This window comes from Heteronotia binoei, chromosome 4 (assembly GCF_032191835.1).
Source record: "Heteronotia binoei isolate CCM8104 ecotype False Entrance Well chromosome 4, APGP_CSIRO_Hbin_v1, whole genome shotgun sequence".
In the NCBI taxonomy this organism is placed as follows: domain Eukaryota; kingdom Metazoa; phylum Chordata; class Lepidosauria; order Squamata; family Gekkonidae; genus Heteronotia; species Heteronotia binoei.
Window position 1 is genome coordinate 69105339 of NC_083226.1, and position 10289 is coordinate 69115627.

Genomic DNA, 10289 nt, shown 5'->3' on the forward strand with positions numbered 1-10289 from the left:
CCGGATTTGATGCTGTGAAAGCACCTTGTAGCACAGTCCTAAAAACACTTTCCTGGGAGTAAGTCCTATGGAATAACATGGGTCTTATTTCTGAGTAGACCTGCTTAGAATTACTCCACCTTGAAAGCAATATGACTAAATCTCTCTTCAGCATGCAATTCAGAAGTCTTTCTCTGCTCCACTGATGCTAACCAGTCAGGTTGCTTAGAACTGCCTTTCACTTAAGGCTCTCTGGCTTTGTGACGATTTTTCCCTTGCTTTGCTCCCATGGCTAAAGGTAATTCAAAAGCATACAGATTTCACACCACCCCTTGGAGGCCATTCCACCACCCACACTGAGGTTGTTCCTCCCACTCTGCATCTTCTGCCATTATCCCCCCTTCATCAGTGTACAAACTCTATTATTGCTTACTTTTTCCATCATTTAATTTTTTTTTTACAAGTCGTGTGAGTCTAGTGAAATGAGAGTTCTGCTAGTCTCTGATTGCTGAATTAAAAAAATAAAATTAAAAGGGCAAGGAGGGAATATCAATAGGAGTGGGAGAGGAGGCAAATAGCATCATCCGCGGTGCAAAAAAAAAAAAGATTTCAGCACTGAACGCAAACAAAGGGAGAAGACAGTGTGGAATGAAATTCACATGAGATGTAAAGAGAGAGCGAGAGAGACTCGAATAGGAAGCCTAAATTTTTCTTTTTCATGCTTTAGTGAACGGGGGGGGGGGGGGGGTTGGGGGGCATTTTGGCAGTCTCCAGAAACCTAACATTAAAAATGGTGCCTCATTGTTTTACATTTTTTTTGTGAACAGTTGGAATCTAGTGAAATGAGACTTTTGCTAGTTTCAGTGGGGAAATTTACAGGGGGAAATTAGCTTCTCTGGCAGCTCTCTGAGAAGCCTCTTTGCAAGTTCTGTAAAGGGAAGGAGGGAGGGAAACTCTGGCATCAAGTTATGTGGGGGAAGGCAGAGGGTGGTGACTTCCATTTTTTGAATTTTATCATTTTATCAAGGTGGGGGCACATCCGGCCGGGTCTTCGGGCTCTGCACTGGCTCCCAATAACATACCGAGTCCGGTACAAGGTGCTGGTTATCACCTTTAAAGCCCTATATGGCCTGGGACCTGCCTACCTGAGGGACTGTCTCTCCCCACACGTTCCCCAGAGAGTACTGAGGTCTGGGACTCAAAATCTTCTCACCATCCCCGGGCCTAAGGAAGTCCGTCTCAAGGCGACCAGAGACAGGGCTTTCTCTACAATGGCTCCAACATGGTGGAACCAGCTACCGGAAGAGGTGAGGGCCCTGCGGGATCTTACTCAGTTCCGCAGGGCCTGTAAGACAACCCTCTTCCGGTTAGCCTACGCCTGACTGGATAAATGTAGACTGCTGTGTTTTATACTGTGTCGTTTAATGTTATAATATAGTTTTTAGGTTTTTAAATGCTTAACTTTTAAATGTAATAACTTTGCTTTGTTTTATTGTTTTATCGTTTGTTGTGAGCCGCCCTGAGCCACTCTGTGGGAAGAGTGGGATGTAAATTACGGAATAAATAAATAAATAAATAAATTTTTATTGAAACTACGAAAGAAAGAAGCATTGCAAAGAATACAGAAAAAAAGGAAGAAAGGGGCATTAACAGAATGGGGGAACAGAAACAGAAACGAGTACAAATATATCAATTATGATTCTACCTCCCAATAAAATACTCAAATCATTCTACCTACAAGTATAAAAATCTCCATAAATTTTACCTTCCTTTCTTTCATTACCAGAAACAAAAAAAATTATTTTAATAAACTAGTAGTAGCAATATGGATCTAAACACGTCTTCTTAAACACAAATAGGTATAACATGTTAAAAAAAAAATTCCAAAACTATCTCAATGCCAATTTTATCTAATTTAACTTAAGCCTATTGTAAACACAGATTAGATTGTTAGTTTAACAAAACCCTTATTAAAACAAGCACATAGAAATCATTTCTTTATCCTTAGCAAATTACATAAGATACAACTAAATAATTTGTCCATCTCAGTCTATACCATTTCTCCAAATAACATTTTAAAAACAAATCTACCAAATTACCAAATCTATCAGATTACACAACAATTATGCTATCTGCCTTTTCAACCATTAGTCCAGCTCTTACATCAGTATAAGCAATCTCACTAAGTAGGCATACTGTAAATACATGTACTGTATAAAGAAATATGTTATCTGCACTCATTAACATTAATCCAAAATGACTATATATTTAATTACAATTTTACCAACTCTCTTACTTCTTCAAAATCTCCCTTATTCTTTTGAAATCGGACATCTGTTCATTATTAATAGTTACATGGTTTTTTGTCCCCAAAAAAAAAGAACCCAAATTCGAGAATCCTTCTTCCCAAAGATTAGAGACTTTTAAGTTCCTTTAATTTCTGCATCCATATTACATCAGAGGCAGCCCATTTAATCATAATTTGCCTTTTAAAATCACATACCACTTCTTAATCAAAGTTCCATATCCAGCCATTCACAAAAATAAAAGAAAAAATCCAAGATCCTTCTTCCGAAAAGCTTTCCATATCTTGATTTGTTGATTGGAGTGTATCTTTTCTCTTCTCAATATGGCCTGCCCCCTCAACAACGGGAGGAAGAATTCAACACCATTTTTCCCTCAGCCTGATTCCACTGGGTCTTGATTTCCAGTCTGGTTTTAAAACTGCGATATAGGAGACCATCTTAATTTTTCTTTGTTTATTTTGAAGCGTATCACTTTCCCATTTCAATTTCACAGTCGTCAGCACACTCTCTTTAGCACTCAACCCCTGTAGATTTGCAATTTCATTAGCTTTCAGCATAAAACAACTCACTTGGTCTTTAATGAGCTTACTAAATGAGACAAGATCTTGTTTCAGAGAGATGATATTTGAAAAGATATCTTTTTCATGAGACATTCGCTAGGCAGTGCCATTTTTCTCCGATAACAAAACTCAGTCTCTTAGTTCAGATTGTAAAATAGCTTGGAGCTCCTGCTAGGCCATATTCCACAACAGCTCCAACTGAGGTTTTAAATGCCATTCTTTCAAATACAGTCAGGCAATAGAGAAAGATCTCTCTAGAATATATCTCCTTTGTGTTCAGATCGTATTGCAACCTAATAATAATCTCTTTAGTATATGTCCAATTATAATCCGTGTTGATTTTAGTAATTGTATTCAATCTAATTTAAATAGTTAAGACTGCTCATGACTTTCCGAGGCCTCTTCTTCTTCTTTTAAGCTAGCATCTCGCTGTCATGCAAAGTGACCCATCAGGGAATAAAATTAGAAAAGCACCTACTTGTTAAGTAGAGTCATCACTTTAGAAGTAGAAAAACTCTCCTTCAAAGACGTACTGGAGAACACGAAAACAAGAAAGCAGTCATGCGTTCTTCATTTTCTGTTGGTACACCAGCTGTTCATGGCTGCGGAGCTTCAGGACATACAGGAAACACAGAGGCAGCCACCACTGAACCTCTCTTTCCCCATAAAAATCCCATGCCAAAGAAAAAGCCTCTTCCGGGCCTTTTCTATGGGGGGGCATCACTTCTGTGATACCCCTCCAAAAGCCAGACTCAGAGTTGCTGCAGAAGGATGATCTGCAAGCCCCTCTGAAGCCAAGATGACAAAGCCCAGAAGTCCGACTCTTCCATTTTTCACAGTGGTCGGTAACAACAGAAAATCCACTAGAGCTTGGCAATAAGAGAGCTTTGCAGCTGCTCTAATCAGTTTCAAAATTAGTTTGGTCAGTTGCAGGATTTTTTTAAAAAAAACTTTGCCTGCATTCCTTTGTGCTCCCATTCATTCAAGGAACTGAACCACAAGGATTTAAATGGAAGGCACTTACTTGACACTACTGCATAGCTGCACTAGGGCAATTGCATAATTTTTTAAAAAAAACTTTGGATGCCACACACATCCCAATCACAAGTGATGTTCTCACCCCAATTAAGAAAACCTGCAGGTTTTGGTTGTAGCTGCAGAACATACCGAATAAAAAAGAAATACTCGAGAGCAGGGGGAAATTATGCATACAACAGGCACCCAAATCCTGTACAACAAGCACCCAATCCAAAGTCAAGCTTAAAGGCTTTATGTCAAGCTTAAAGGCTTGACTGCTTGGATTTTCTGCAGTATATCTGTGCATAATAGATCTATGTCAAATGAATCATTCCAGTGGTTCTGTCACTTCACAACGCACTATTGAACACAAAGCTTCAGAAGGAATTGGCTTATTCTTGTTCTGCCAACTGATCAAATGTGACAGTGTTTTGTGGAATAATGTGTATTTGAAGATTCATCTTACATCTTCATTTATGCTTCTTTACCATTAAACTCAGATGCTGGAGAAGTAACTGCAGAACTGTGTGTGCAGCCATAGTTTCTACCTACTTAAACTTTATATAAATCCAGGTCACTCTCTTAAAATGATACAAAATATTTTCCTACCATTGACCTCTGGGTTTTTGGGAATAGCCGGAGAATTGCCTGACATACTTTTTGTCACATTGGGTTTTCTGGCAGATAGCACATTGTGTAATGTCATCTGTACCTACTGCCCACCTCTAAAGCTTGTGAGGAATGCCAGCCAGTAGCCTGATAGCCTTACCTGCACCAATATCATCTATGACTGACATTGCTGGCATTTAAATGCTGCTTAGGTTTTGGCTGCAGGGTTAATTGGACTGCACCACTGCCCTAAAGGGCATGATGGAAGGGGTAGTTTCTTGAACTCAATGGATATATTTATAGTTATGCCACCTCTTTCGCCAACATAAGCTTAAGATAAAAAGTTAGCCCCGCGACTCCCCAGACGCACCCAGTACCATCAGCTTCTGGCCCTACATGAGTGTAGTTGTGACACTGTTGGGGTTACACTGGCATGATGCTGGTGTTATCTCCAAGATATGTCAGCACAGGAGCTTAGTTGCCTTGTTAAAGATACTCTGAAATTGCATTAGAATTGCTGTCAGTGAGTTCCTAGGAGGCGGAGGACATCTTGGGTGTTTTCCCACCGTCCAATCAGGGAGGCAGGATTCACAAAATTCTTCCTCTTCCTGTGGCTGTGGGAACCACCCCTCAGTTCTTTTCCTGCCTCGACAGGGAGAGCATGTGCTAGTATAGGTTCCTATCCTTTTTTGTGGCTTTTTTGTGGCTTTTTTCTCTCTAACCAAGAAAGATCCTTCCTCACCTTGCTTTTCTTACCTGTACTTGTCTTTCTTAACCTCCTTGCCTTTTCTAATCCCTCCTCTGAGCCTCCCTTCCCCCTCTGCCTTCTTCCCCACAGCGAAGAGGAGCGGCGCGCCGGCGGCCTGGGCTGTACCTTTTCAAACCGCGGCGCGAAGATCAGCTGATGGCGCGCAGAGCGAGGGACGCCTTCTTAATGGACGACTCGGCCCCCAGCGCTCCACGCGGGGCCGAAAGGCCACCTTCCGGAGCCAGCATGACCGCGGGGCTTGCCACGGCTGCCTACAATGTGCCCTGTAGGGGCAGAAGAGGAGCGGAGAACGAGCGCAGGCGGCGCTGGTCGTCGTCGGCAGCGGAGGAGGCTTCCTCCTCAGAACGCCGACCTGGCACCGACGGCCATTTTGAGAAGCGCAGGAAGGCGCGTAAGGACGACGACCAGCAGCTGGGCAGCCTCCAGAGACGGGGACTGGCGGATGCCACCCTCCAGGCGGGAGACTTCAATCTCCACGAAGCCCAGTCGCATCAGGAAGCTGCACAGACCAGCCAGCCCCAGGCGGGCTTTGGTAACGTACCCATTATGGGACCCTCTTTATTTGTTGAATTTTTAGAGTCAATAAGGCAGACTGTGGGTGCTGCAGTGGAAGCAGCCACCCATAGGAGACGAAGGTCCTCTAGCCCATTTCCCCCCTCCAGATCACCATCACCTAAGAGGCCCAGGGTCCAAGACCACTACTCTAAGGCCACCAGGAGTTACCTAGCCAATGATTCCCTGGAAGGTGAGAGATCTCAATATGGGGATCAGTCGGAGGAGTCAGAAGAGGGAGAACGGGAGGAGGGCGAATTCCTTTCAGATGAGGAGATAGAGGTTGCGTCTGTGCCAGAACCCTCCTCACATTTCTTCAGGGCGGAAGAGTTCCAGCCCCTTCTGTCTAAGGTACTGGCTGCTCTGGACCTCCAGGTGGCCCCTGAGGAACAGGAGGCTCCCAATTCCCTGACCAATCCCAAGAATAAATCCAAAGGGAACTCAGAGTTTTTTCCAAGATACCGTTCTTCTGACAAGGTCTTCCCCTTCCCAGAATTTTTCGAACGCCAGCTGAAAGCAGAGTGGGCCAAACCAAGTGCCAACAGACAGGTTCCCAACTCTGTTAAGAAGTTGTATGAGCTGCCCACCTTTGCCAATGATATGCTACAGGTACCTCTGGTGGATGCACCGGTGGCAGCTTTGCAGTCCCATGGGTTGCTAGCAGAAGACGGCCAGGGGTCCACTCGGGACAGCTGGGACAGAAAAATTGACCTGGCCCTGAAGAGGAGCCACGAGGCTACGGCCTTTGCCATCAAGGCCGCCGCTACTAACTCCATAGTCTCGAGAGCAGCTATAGTGTGGCTAAGGCGTCTGACACAGCTTCTACCAGACACAGATAGGAGGATCCTGGAGGGCACCAGCAGACTCCTGCGGGCAGCCGAATTCTCAGCAGATGCTTCCCTGGATGCCCTTACCTTCTCTGCCAGAGCAATGGCGTCCAACACCGTGGCAAGAAGGGGCCTATGGCTAAGGGCCTGGCCGGCTGACATACATTCAAAGTCGATCGTTTCAGGCTACCCTTTCCAAGGAGAGAAGCTGTTCGGAGATGCCCTGGAGAAGATCCTTGTGGAGACACGGGACAAAAAGAAAGCCATGCCCAAGTTCCTCAGACGCCCAGACAGGCGAGGGTTTGGGCCTAATTCCTTTCGGACCTCCTCCAGCGCCCCTAAGCCCAAACAATCAAGATCTATCTGATCAGAACAGAACCTCTGCATAAGACGGACTCCTTATTCATCAGCGTGACGGCACCCAGATTGGGCCTGAAGATGTCCAAGTCTGCCATTAGCTATGCCATCAAACAGTGTATAACAGAGGCGTACAAGACATTACATCTCAAGATTCCGCCAGGGATCACGGCACACTCGACCAGAAGTGCAGCCACCAACGCAGCCTTCAACAGGAACGCCTCAGTCGAGGAGGTGTGCAAAGCAGCTACGTGGTCCTCTATCTCCACCTTCGTGCAACACTACAAACTGAATTCTTACGCGTCGGCGGACGCGGCCTTTGGTAGACGAATCCTACAACATGTTCTACCTGAGTAGGGCGATCCCACCCTGATGAACTTACTGCTCTGGGAGCACCCAAGATGTCCTCCGCCTCCTAGGGAGAACGACCCTTGGCACTTACCGTGAGGGGTCCTTCTCCTAGGAGGTCAGGAGGACATCTTGCCCTCCCGTCTATCGCTTTACCTTGGGCAACCTATACTCTGTTTCTTCTGTCAACCTTCAACTGAAGGCTCTCACACTACTGTTCATTGCCCGTTTGGCTTGTTTTCTGTTTTTTCTGCCTGTTTTTTAGGGTCTGCCTCCTCTGGCCGATTTTCTAGGCCTGAGACTACGGTCGCTGGCAGACAGTTAGTTACGTATGTTAGAAGTTTTTTGTTTTCTAGATACCATTATATCCATACTGCTGCTCGGAGTCACCCGAACTGAGAGGTGGTTCCCACAGCCACAGGAAGCGGAAGAATTTTTTGAATCCTGCCTCCCTGATTGGACGGTGGGAAAACACCCAAGATGTCCTCCTGACCTCCTAGGAGAAGGATCCCTCACGGTAAGTGCCAAGGGTCGTTTAAGTCTTTGTACAATGTGAATATGCAGATGATCCAAGTTTTGCCCAGGTTACCATGAGCTTTGCACCATAAGTAAGTCCAAAGAACTCTTGGACATGTAAGTAGACCTTGCCACATTCTATCTCCAGTGCAAAAGATTTATATTGTCAGATGCTTCTGGAACAGCAGAACTTTGGCTATTTTTGAAAAGCTGAAAATTAGTTTCTAAAACCAATTATGCCTTCTGAATATGGTGTTTAGTTTGCTTCATGGTTTTGAAGTTTTAGAAGTTAGGTACGAAAATTATTAAGACACTATACCTAGTTCATTTGGCAGATTACTGCATTTGATTCAGATCTATTTGATTTTAATTAACCACAGTGTTTAAAGGAAAATAAAATATCTGTGTTGGAAGACACAATATATGAAAAATTGAAGTATGACATTTATTATATAAAACACATTACTCAAATGTTCTTATAGGATCTAATATTCCCAAATACAATATTTTATGCCTAAGGCATCTCTGGTTTAGTTTAAATATATGATCATGAATTATTATCAAATATAATAAAAATTCAAGCTTGATGAGACAGGGTATATTATATACATGTAAGGCCTATACAGGATTTTTCTTAAATAATGAGCCTGCTTCAGCAGGGAGGGCAGGATATAAATCAAATAAAATAAATAAAAAAATATTAAAGCCAAAATTCCTATACATCACAAAATAAAATATAAAATAAATCTAATATTCAGAAGTTTATAAACCTGTAAGCATCACTTTTAGAGTTCCACTTCTGTTCAATAAATATTTCAAGATCAATAAAGACAAACCATGTAGTGCTGGTACACAGAGCTAGCTGGTGTTAATGTTGTATTTGACATAGGGAGAAAGTCGCTTAGCAGACAGAATGAAGTCCATGCTTTATTCACACTAGATTGAACTCCTTTAGATTCACTTGCAGTATAGTGTCCTTGGCAGCCGCAAAGATAAATTGAATTCTCTGTGTCAGTGGCACATGTAAAATAGGAATAAATCACTTTCTCTCTGTCTGGATTCTGATCCTGGTATAACTTCAAAATAAACTCTCTGGCAGCTTTGACATCTTGCTTAGGTCCTGTTCAACAACAAAGTGATTATTTTTCAATAACGCAGTCAATCCCATCTTCAAACAAGTGTTTCTTTTCATCAACACATGCAGAATTATTCCATTTTAGCCAATTGTGTTCAAGCATTCTACAGGGAGAGGTAACTAGTTTGGATCCTATCCCCACTTTCTGTTTGGAGGAGGGTGGGTTTTGCTGATTGCCTTCCCCACCTTGCTTAGTGCAGCTTTTCATTTTGACCCTCTGAATTTCAGCACTCACAGAAGACTGTAGATGAGGGGAGGAAAGTTTCCATTTATTTACAGCAGCTTTGCTTGTACAACGCAGGAGCGTAGACTGTCTTCTGTACTTAAATTCTAACATTTAATTGCCTCTGGCAGACAAATATATAAGACTGGATGGTACTACTATTGTGCAGTGCCAGCAATAGTATTGATAAGTGAGAGGATCACGAGGGGAGGGGAATCTCCCCCCAGTGCCTTTCCCCCTATGCTGTCTCTGCTTCCCCCATTATTATTCCTGCTTCCCCAATATTTGCTCTTACTCCTACACTTCTTCCCCATTGGCCACCACTTGTCTCCCTGTTTAATTTCCTTTCCCATTTCCTCCCTTTACCTTCAGCTGCCACTTCTCTTCTTCTCCCTCCTGGTTTTTGTGCTTGCTGCTCTATGGACTGTAATCTTCTTTACCATCCTTGATTTTAGTTCCTTCATATATACACACACCAATGGAGGCTATGTAAAATCACATGCCGTTTTGAGTTATTATATTAACCTAAAATGCCACCTGAATTGTATTTTTCCCCTCACCAAGTCTGAAAGTGCAGACTTATTTTTAACTTTCAAACACACACCAACTCTCTTTAAAAGAGTGTTCAGTTTTTTCAACAATCCTGAAGATTGTTCCAAGTTTGCAGAAACATATACCTTTGCCCTGGATGCCTCCCTTGCAATTTTTTTGCACAGATACACTTTATGTAATTAGTTGGGGTGCATGCCAAATAAAATTATGATTGTGTAACACAATTGGTGTACACTAACAATTCAGCTTCAGAATGATCTTCTTCGTAGTCTCTGTGCTTCACACTCATGGAATAGAGCGCCTGCGCCGATCCCCGAATCGGTACCTAAAAAGCCCGGGATTTTTTTCGCGCTCGGCACCAGCGGGCATGCGCAGGCGTCCCAGTACGCATGCTCGCCGGCACCAGTGCGAGTATCCCGCCAGTTCCTTTCTGACCGCTGCACTGAGAGGATCTCCTTTCGTGTCCCCGGTCGGTAAAGTAATCTTAGGTTTATCTTTCTTGTTGTATATAGCCCGTTTGTTGTTTTCTTAGTGTAGTT